The sequence below is a fragment of the Cupressus sempervirens genome, chromosome 1 (assembly GCF_028749045.1).
Source record: "Cupressus sempervirens isolate cs-2001-9-10 chromosome 1, ASM2874904v1, whole genome shotgun sequence".
Taxonomy (NCBI): domain Eukaryota; kingdom Viridiplantae; phylum Streptophyta; class Pinopsida; order Cupressales; family Cupressaceae; genus Cupressus; species Cupressus sempervirens.
This window is the reverse complement of record NC_143118.1, coordinates 801,165,846-801,176,832: the sequence shown is the minus strand read 5'-3', so window position 1 is coordinate 801,176,832 and position 10,987 is coordinate 801,165,846.

The following is a 10,987-nucleotide window of genomic DNA, read 5'->3' as shown; positions in this document are numbered from 1 at the left end:
TAAGTCCCAAGGCTCTCTACAATGGAAGCACAGCTTCTTCTTTCGAAGTTCATTCAAGGTTTCATTGTCTAGTCCTTTTGATCCTTCTTTGGGTTTGCTATACTCTTTCTGAAATGATTTTTTGTCTTTGTCCTTGCGGTAGGAAGAATCTGTTGAATGGTTTTTTCCTTTGTATACCGAAGGGGCTAAATCTCGTGCCTTTTTAGTTGCTTCAGCTAACGTGAGTGGATCATGTCCCTTCACCCAACCTCCTAATGGATCAGCAAGACCATCACAAAATAACACCACCAATCTCCTAGGAGAGATATCAATAACAAGTACAGACAAGCGTTGAAACTCGACAATGTAAGCATCCACAGAACCTAACTGTTTTAACTGTGCTAGCTCCTTGAAATGTAACTCGGGATCCTTAGTGTCAAATCTCCCAATCAATGTTTCGGTGAATTCCTCATAGGATGTAATCTGATTATGCCCCAAAGTCACCATGCCATGATGCCACCATTCATGTGCAACGCCATCCAAGTGCATAGCCGCATACTTGATAGCCTCCTCCTCAGGCATAGGATTAAGCTGCAAGTATGTATCTACCTTCTGCACCCAAGCTCGTGTAGTCATCTTCCCTGAAGCATCATAATAAGGTAAAGAAAGTTTTCCAACTTTCTTCCTCAGCTCAAAGTTTTGATTCCTTCCTCCTGCTTTAGGCATGTGTCTCATCCTCAAGTCCATATAATCTCTAAGAGAAATATCCGCCTAAAACTCTGGTCCACTAGCCTCCTAGTCCCTCCTAAACTGATCCTGTAACTCGGTAATTTGCGGTTCGTTTACTGGATGAACCAGATCTCTGGGTGGAAAAGTGGGTAGAAGAGGTCTTGAGCTCACAGTCCGTGCTGGGCGTGCAACGTGTCTAAAGTTATCAGCCTCATTCCCATTGTTGCCGTGTCCATTATTACCATTAATGTTATTCTCAAGACCATTGTTGTTGCCTTGGCCTTCATGGTTATTGTTTCCCCCGTTGTTATTGTTTCCCTCGTTGTTATTGTTTCTGTTGTTGGCATCACCTGGATTAATATTGACACCCATCTGTCTAGCCATGAGCTGCAACATCATGTCCATTTGCCTATTCTGCTCCTGTTGCATACGCTGCCCCTACTCTAATGTATCCAGTAATTGTCGGAATAGTACCTCCCCTTGATCTGGACCAGCATTTCTGCCTCCGCCTAATCCTGTATTCCTGTCATCTCGATCACCCATATTATTGTCCTGATCACAGAATATCTCCTCTGTGTCTGTATGGTTGAATTCAATGTCCCCCTGCACGGATGTACTAGACTGTTTTCTTTGCAAGTCTGAAATCCTATTTTGTCTTGCTCTGGTATCGCGGAAATTATAAGACCCCTGTCGCATGCTCAAACATAAATGCTTAGCCTGTGTTTTTTTTTACTTACTTTTTCCCTCTATCCGGCTGTTCCAAATTCCCTATAAGACCTCCACAGGATGGCAGGACTTATAGCTCTGATACCACTGTAATGGACACCCTTGGATGTCCCAAAAAACTAAACCAAATTGCTGAAAGGAATTATGTCAAACAGTTTGCATTCAACTTCTTAAAACCTCTTATAACTCTGGAAATCAAATGTTTATTTGTTTGTTGTGTTTCGTGCATGGAATTGGTATCATACAACATAAACAAGAAATAAACTACAATAATATGCAAAGTGGAAATGAACTGCTGCTAATAAAATGTTATTTTCAGAATTCATAAAACCAAATACATAGCAGATTTATCAACTCACTAATTACTTCAACAATATTGTCATAATACTCCAGCCCATGCTTACAAACTTGCTGCTACAATACTTTGTCCTCCAATCAGTCCACTACCTTCATAATACTATTCCCTCCAAGTGGCATAAGCGTCGGACAAGTAGTGAAGAAGATATGAGCAAAATATCAAATCTGCCTGTAGCCGGAAATGCAACTAAACTGCCTGATAATGAAGCCAATAAGAAAGAATTCCAAAGGCCAAACCCCAAGGGAATGACGTCTAGAATGTTACAAGAGAGGATAGACGTCCTCAAATGCCAAGAACAAAGCTGCAACTCACACACCAATTTCTTCTCATATTCAACCTGTCTAATGAAGCCACAAATGCTTCCTTTTATTCTATTCCCACGGGTCCCCTCAACTCATATGGGCAATGTGGGATAAAAGATGTGTAATATAAAACATATATTAAAATACCCCTTATGTCTCCCTTGGGTACACATCACCATAAAATAAATATTAAAGTAACACTTTAATATTTTACAATTAAATTAGACGTTACTTTAATAAAACTTCAGGCATTAAAATGTATTAGCAATCGGACTCCGAATAATGAAAGTGATAGCTCATCGGAAAGCTCTCACCGAGGAGTATCGAATCCAATCACCAAAATTGACCTACACTGTGTCCTGCCGACTTACTAAAAATAGTAAGTATGCCTGAAACTAAGTAAATCAACTTCGTTTTGGCCCAAACTGGAAATGACTAGGCCAAAACACTCCAAGATCCCATTAAACCCTTTGTTAGCCCTCGGGACCATGTAGAACAAGGCTAACGTGCACACACTTGGTCAACTGCTAAAATGGGGACATTACATTAATGCACTATTACAAAAATTTTAGGGCAAAAATAAAAAGTACATGTATGTCTGACCGCCTTAACAAAAATCAAATGATAATATTTTTTAATATAATTATAGATATAAAAAGTAGACTCATGCCCGGATGTGATGCATATTTTTTTGTATTTTTATTCCAAATAAATAATTAAATATGAATTTTCTATTATAACTTTTCTAAAATAAAAAAACTTGTGTGTTTGACCACCTTAACTAATTAAAAACTTTTTAAAATCTTTTTTTCTCTCTTATACTAGGTGAAGCATAGAATGTGATGCAACTTTTAGATTTCCAAAATGTTATACCGTTTGAATGTTATAGTTATTTTTCAATCAGTATGTCAATCAATAGTTTATAAACATCTTCATTAAAAATTAACTAATAAATACTTATCAAACTTAGAATTTGATAGCAATTATATTGATGGAATCTTGAGAGTGTTATCAAAAGCCTCTTTTCATTTCATTGAATTTCGATGAAACAAATATTGTCAGATGGCTACTCGAAGTCTAAATGTCAGTGAAACCTATCTCAAACACATTTTTTGAGTTGATCAAAGAGGTTTGGTAAATACCAAGCCTAATCGAATACCAAAAAATTGGTGGCCAATTTTTTTTTAAAAATTGATTGCTCAAATTTTGGAGGGAAATCAAAATTTGGGAAGATAATCATTATGATTATTGACTATTATTATTATATATGATTATTATTATTACATATAGTAATATTATATTATTATTATTATATATAGTAATATTATATTTTTATTATTATATATAGTAATATATATGATTATTATTATTATATAGTAATATATATGATTATTGTTATTATATAATTTAGTAATATATTATTATTATATAAGCAAGAGCCTACAACACAATAGTAAATTATGAGCCTCTTATCTAAGAGGTCTTGGGTTCGACTCTACACAAGCTTAATAAATAATAATAATTAATCACATCACATAATAATAATAATGAATCTTCGCTTCGGCCTCTTACTGATCCAAAAATATATATATATATATATTATTATATTAAAATATATAGTCATATATTGTTATTATTATATAATTTATAGTAATGTCTTATTATTATTATATATATAATATAGTTGAATGCGTTGAAAGGGGTCATAGGTTATTCTATGACCCCTCTCGACCTATTTGAACAAACCAAATAGGTCCCTAGGGGTCCTAGGACCCCAAGGGACATATTTTGTCATGAAATGTATTGAAAGGACCCATTTGAGAAAATCATATAGGTCCTTAGGGGTCCCAGGACCCCTAGGGACATATGTTGTCGAAGCAGTCATAGGTTATCCTATGACCCCTTTCAACCCATTCGAGCAAATCAAATAGGTTTCTAGGGGTCTTAGAACTAGTAGGGACAAATGTTGTCATGAAATACATCGAAAGGGGTAATAGGTTATCCAATGACCCCTTTCGACCCACTCAAGCAAATCAAATAGGTCCCTAGGGGTCCTAGGACCCCTAGGGACATATGTTGTGATGAAATGCATCAAAAGCGATCATAGGTTATCCTATGTCCCCTTTTGACCCATTCGAACAAATCAAATAGGTCTCTGGGGTTGTAGGACCCTTAGGGACATCTGTTGTCATGAGATGCACCGAAAGGGGTCATAGGTTATCCTATGGCCCCTTTCAACCCATTCAAATAAACCAAATAGGTCATCAAAAGGGGTCATAGGTTATCTTATGACCCCTTTTGACCCATTCAAACAAATCAAATAGGTCCCTAGGACTCCTAGGGACATGTTGTCATGAAATACATTGAAAGGGGTCATAGGTTATCTTGTGACCCTTTTTGACTCATTCAAACAAACCAAATAGGTCCCTAGGGGTCTTAGGATCCTAGGACCCCTAGGGACATATGTTGTCATGAAATGCATCAAAAGGGGTCACAAGTTATCCTATGACCCCTTTCAACCCATTCAAGCAAATCAAATAGGTCTGTCGGGTTCCTAGGACCCCCAGGGACATATGTTGTCATGAAATGTGTCGAAAGGGGTCACAGGTTATCACATGACCCATTCAAACAAACCAAATAGGTCCCTATGGGTCTAAGGACCACTAGGGATATATGTTGTAATGAAATGCGTCGAAAGGGATCATAGGATAACCTATGACCCCTTTTAACCCATTTGAACAAACTAAATAGGCACCTAGGGGTCCTAGGACCCCTAGGGACATATGTTGTCATGAAATACATTGAAAAGGGTCATAGGTTATCCTATGATCCCTTTTGACCCATTCAAGCAAATCAAATAGGTCCCTAGGGGTGTTTTCATGAAATGTGTCGAAAGAGGTCATAGGTTATCCTATGACCCCTTTCGACCCATTCTAACAAACCAAATAGGTCCCTAGGTTCCTAAGATTCCTAGGGACATATGTTATCATGAAATGCATTGAAAGGGGTCATAGGTTATCCTATGACCCCTTTCGACCCATTCGAGCAAATCAAATAGGTCCCTAGGGGGACCCCTAGGGACATATATTGTCATTAAAATGCATCGAAAAGGGTCATGGGTTATCCTATGACCCCTTTTGACCCATTTGACCCATCATAAAACTTTACCGTCATTTGTAATTGCTTTTATTTTGTCGCATAAGAGAAGCATTGGAAAATTCAAGAACTTTGGTGGACGTCTCATTGTATAATATTTTTGTTCTAAACAAGATCATTCATTGCTCTATATTTTTAATGGTAACTTTTTTAATTATAGATGGATTGCCCTAGCCTACAATCCCGTAATAATAATAATAATAATACATTACTATATTTATATAGTAATTATAATATATGACTATATTAAATATTATAATAATCATAATATATGACTATTAAATATAATAATGATTATAATATATGACTATATAATAATAATAATCATATATATTAATATATTATATTTAATAATAATAATCATAATCATCATATTAATTATATATATTGCTATATTATATTTAGTAATAATAATAATAGTCATATAAATTACTATATTATATTTAATAAAATACTAATATATAATAATATAAAATTTTGTTCACATTGTCCACACTTGCCAAAATTTGACTTCCCTCCAAAATACTAATATATAATAATATACAATTTTGTTCACATTTCCCACAATTGCCAAATTTTGACTTCCCTCTAAAATTTGGGCAACCATTTTGGGTATCCGATCTTGAATCAGATACCCGAAATACTAGCATACTTTGACTAAAATATTTTGTCATTGTAGACCTGACAATCACTTTTTTTGGGGCCATTTTCATGGGTTTCAAGAAAATTGATTTCTTGGGGCCCATACGATTGAAGAAGTTGTTATAATGTATGATTAGGTGTCTGATATTGTTGTCTGAATGGGGAGCAGTAGTCGTCAAAAGGCTAAATAAAAAAGGAAGGTATCAAATGAAGACATTGCAGCATATAAGGTAAGGGACAAGGTAAATCACTAAAGGAAGAGATAAGGTATGTTAAATGTGAATCAAGTTGACAATGTATTGATCGAAGGTGAAATCATAGAATCAGATAATGAATATGTATAGTTGGGGAATTAAAATGTACGAATTGATAATGATAATGTTAGGATTGAAATTTTGGAAAATGAAAACTTACCAATTCATAATGTAAATGTCATGATTGACCATGTTGAAAACAAAAATACATAGGAACATTACATATCTCCTAATTATAATTGACATGAAGGTCCTAGAACACCAAAATGGATAATTGAAATTGATGAAACGATTGTTACCAATTGGGAAGGAAAAAATCACAAAGAACCATTTGGTTATGGGCTTCAAGACTATATAAGATGTTTTTTGGCAACAAGACAGTGGTGGAGCAATGTCAAATTTTTATGCACTTATTAAAAATGCAAAAGATAAGACCTATGCTTTCCAAATTGAAGATTTGTGTCAATAAAAAGTTGGAATGAGATGCCATTATTGTGAAGAATATTTTTAGTGCTCTAAACAACATTAGAAAAAATAGTAGGGAGAAGGATAAGAGAGTTTCTCGAAGGGTTATTACAACCTCTTTGGTAAGTCATCATTTGAGAAGGGGTAGATATATGAGAAAAACTTGTATTGACTTGAACCTAAATCGTACTAGTTTAAGAAAAGCACTTAGTAAACGAGAGAGAATTGACGATCCTCTCCAAAATGAAACATGAGTTTTTGGTGGGAGACTTCCACATTTTGATAAGAAGCTATTCGATGATGTGAAGCAAGAAATTACACAATTTTGGTAGTCTAGCTCAAGAGTATCACCCAATGCTAAAGACATGTTGAAGTTGAGAATTGGCATCAAAGACCGCATGCCACATCCTAAACATTATTTTGAGGTAAGTCAAACTATGTTGTTCAAAGAATTTAGAGAGATTCATCCAAGATTGCATATATCACAAAGGGATTTTGAATCTTTGAAGCCATTTTATTGTGTACCACTTAAAATTTGAAATACATATTGTTGCAAATATCATGTGGAGTTTTCTATGCACCATGAACTATTACACTCCATCTGTTCTACTTTGCATGGTAAAGAAATATCAGAGAATTGTGGTGCTAGTGGGCTTCTAAAATCATCAAGAGACTTGCTAGATCAATTTTTATGTCGTAGAGTTGATGGTTGTTTCTTTTATAGAAATTCTTACTTAAATGAGAAGTGTTCAAAATGTGGTGGCTTATCCAAGTTTGACACATGTTTCCATGAGGGGTGCGAACAAGATCTTGGGAGGACAATAGTAAAAGAAATGGTATATAAAATGGTGAAATACACATTGAAGAGTGGAGGTGAGGGCTTCGGATGTGAATTGGTTGCAAAATAAATCAATGTGGCTAGTTTATTTCAGATTTCAAGACAAATCTTTTTTACAAGTATGCAAGGCATATTCATAGGTCTCATTGGTTGGATCAGCAATTTAGAATGTGTAAGGAGACTTTTCCCATTGGCACTATTATATCATCTATCAACTTTGCAAAGAACTACACAGTGCAGCCCCAAAATGAGACACAATCTCAGTATTACAACTCCATTTAGATTGCTATTTTTGTCCACATAACATATAGACATGCCCTTGATAGTGTGGAAGATAATCGAAAGATTATTAGAGAGTACCATTTTTACATTAGTGGTGATAGATCTCACTCTCACAAGTTTGTGCAACATTTTTTCGAGAATTATTTTGATTTCTTATAGGAGCATGACATTGTTATGGATAGACATATTATTTGGTCAGATAATTGCATAGGTCAATGCAAGAATACTTGCATGTTTTATTAGTTGTGTAGGATGCACATAGAGAGGGGAGAGCCCCATATTTGGAACTTTTTCTAGTTTTTCCATAGGAAAGGGGAACATGATGAAGTAGGGGCATGTGTGAAGAGAGCTCTAGTTAAGGAGCAATTGAAGCTTTTAGGAGTAGAGCTTCTTGATGCTTGTAGCATTGTTGATTGGTGTAGTTCAGCATTATCATAGGGAGGACTCTCTTGATTTAGTAGTATGTAAGTTCTTTTGGTTGGTTGAGGAAGGGTCCATAGGTGATAGATCAAATTGTGCTACTGTTAGAGACTCATCAAAAATGCATTCATTCTGAAGATCTAATTCTATTACATAGACCATTTGGACACAACATCTAGCTTGCTTTTGTCCTAGTTATTTTTAGTGTGATTGGGATCACTGTGAGTCAAGCGAGTGGGTGGACACATGGGCTCCACATTATCTTACTCCATTGTTTATCATACCCTCTATCATAAATGATGACATGGAAAGTTCACTTGAGCATAACCATCTATTAGATCTTCTTCAGCTAGGATATATCTTTGCATTGGTTGTACTATAGGTGAATGATGAGAAATCAGATTATTAGTTAGCACGTTGTGTAAGAGGTAAAAAAAATCTTGCACAACCAATCACAGATGATGATGGATTCACATATCTTACTAGTTCATTTGTTGTTGTTGGAACATGGCTACAGATGTACATGCTTAGAAGGAATGGAATTCCTGCATTTGAAGACTATCAGAAGCACAAAACAATTATCATATATTCATAGCTAATTATAGTAACAAATGTGAAGTTGTTGAAGCATCAAAGAAGACCAAAATTAAAAGAAATTTTTACTATTACTAATGTTGATCATGAAGCCCTATTGGAGACCCTAAAATAGAGAGAGGACCCTATAGGAACACTCGACTAGGTATATTTACTTCTTATGTTCTTTTGTTCATAATGATTCGATGAACCGATGATTATCTTGTTTAATACGATTATTTACTAATATTTTTTATGATATTGGAATGTAAGTACATCATGAAGAGTAGCCATGCATGAAGATAAAAAACTAAACAAGGAGTAGAATGAAGAAAAATCTATTCTATTTTTGACACTACAATTTTTTACACTACTATTTTTGACACTATGATTTTTTTATAGTTGTTTATTGATGTAATAATGATGAAAAACTTAAGATATCGTAAATCTACTTTTTTTGATTTAATGTAAGAAACAAAGATGTTTTTACTTAATGTAATTTATGTGAAGGGACCTAAAAAATGATGATTTTAATACATATTAATACCAAACTTGCACTGTGCCCAGTGTCAAAAACTTGAGGGAGGTAAAAAATAATTTTTTTACTTAATAATAACTCTAGTGACACCCTTGTTCCAACTGCAGAGAACCTCTATCATTCACAGCCACCCCATACTGAAGGGTCTCCAAGGTGCTCTAAGTGCATTTCAAGGTTGATCTTTTGAGAGTCATAAATCAGAGCTCGTAGGGGCTATTAGTGAAATTTCAAATGCTATAGGAAGATAATGACAAGGCCTACAATAACATATCTCATTTCTAAAATATCACATTTTTTTTGGATTGACACAATGATCATGCTCAATGCCAGAACTTGTAGTATGCCTGAGTTCATAGATACATCATTGCATGACTTTGAAACTGTTGATCTTGGCATCGAATCATTAGTACCATTACCTCTAGATGGGTTGGTGAACCATAGTAACACCCTTTTTTCAACTGTGGAGAGCCTCCAACATTCGCGGCCACTCCATACTGAAGAGTCTCCAAGGTGCTCTAAGTGTGTTTCAAAGTTGATCTTTTGAGGGTTGTAACTCAGAGCTCGTGGTGGCTATCGGTGAAATGTTGAATTCTATAAGAAGTTCATGTCAAGGCCTACAATAACCTATCTCATTTCTAAGAGATTACATTATGTTTGGATTCAACATAAGATTTTTGCTCGATGCCAAAACTCGCAGTGTGCCTCAGTTCGTAGGTGCATCATTGTGTAACTTTGAAATCGTTGATCTTGGCATCGAATTGTCAGTGCCATTAGCTCCAGATGGGTGGGTGAACCCTAGTAACACCCTTGTTCGTAGCCACCCTATAGCAAAGAGTCTCCAAGGTGCTCTAAGTGTGTTTCGAGGTCGATCTTTCGAGGGTCGTAACTTGGAGCTCGTAGGGGCTATCATTGAAACTTTGAATGCTACAAGAAGATCATACCAAGGCCTACATTAACCTATCTCATTTTTGAGAGATCACATTTCATTTCAATTCAGTACAATGATCTCGTTCGATGCCAAAGCTCGTAATGTGCCTCAGTTCCTAGGTGCATCACTATGTAACTTTGAAACCGTTGATCTTAGCATTGAATTGTCAACGCCATTAGCTCTGGATGGATAGGTGAACCCTAGTAACACCCTTGTTCTAGTCATGGAGTGCCTCCAACATTCGCAACCACCCCATACCAAAGAGTATCTAAGGTGCTCTAAGTGCATTTCGAGGTTTATCTTTCGAGGGTCATAACTCAGAGCTTTGGGGGCTATCAGTGAAATTTCAAATGCTATAGGATGGTCATGTCGAGGCCTATAATAACCTATCTCATTTATGAGAGATCACATTCTGTTTGGATTCGGAACAATGATCTTCCTCGATGCCAAAACTTGCAATGTGCCTCAATTGATAGGTGCATCACTAGGTAACTTTGAAACCATTGATCTTGAAATCAAATCATCAGCACCATTAGCTCTGGATGGGTAGGTTAACCCTAGTGACACTCTTGTTCTGACAATGAAGAGCCTCCATCGTTCATAGCCACCCTGTACAAAAGAGTCTCCAAGGTGCTCTAAGTGCATTTGGGTGGGTGAACCATAATGACATCTTAAGAGATTAAAGAGATCATTTCAAATTATACATATATCGTATCATTTCAAATTAAACATTGCATCAAATTTTGATAATAAAGGTTGTCAAAATGTTCTTGGCAAACTATTACATTTGAATTGAA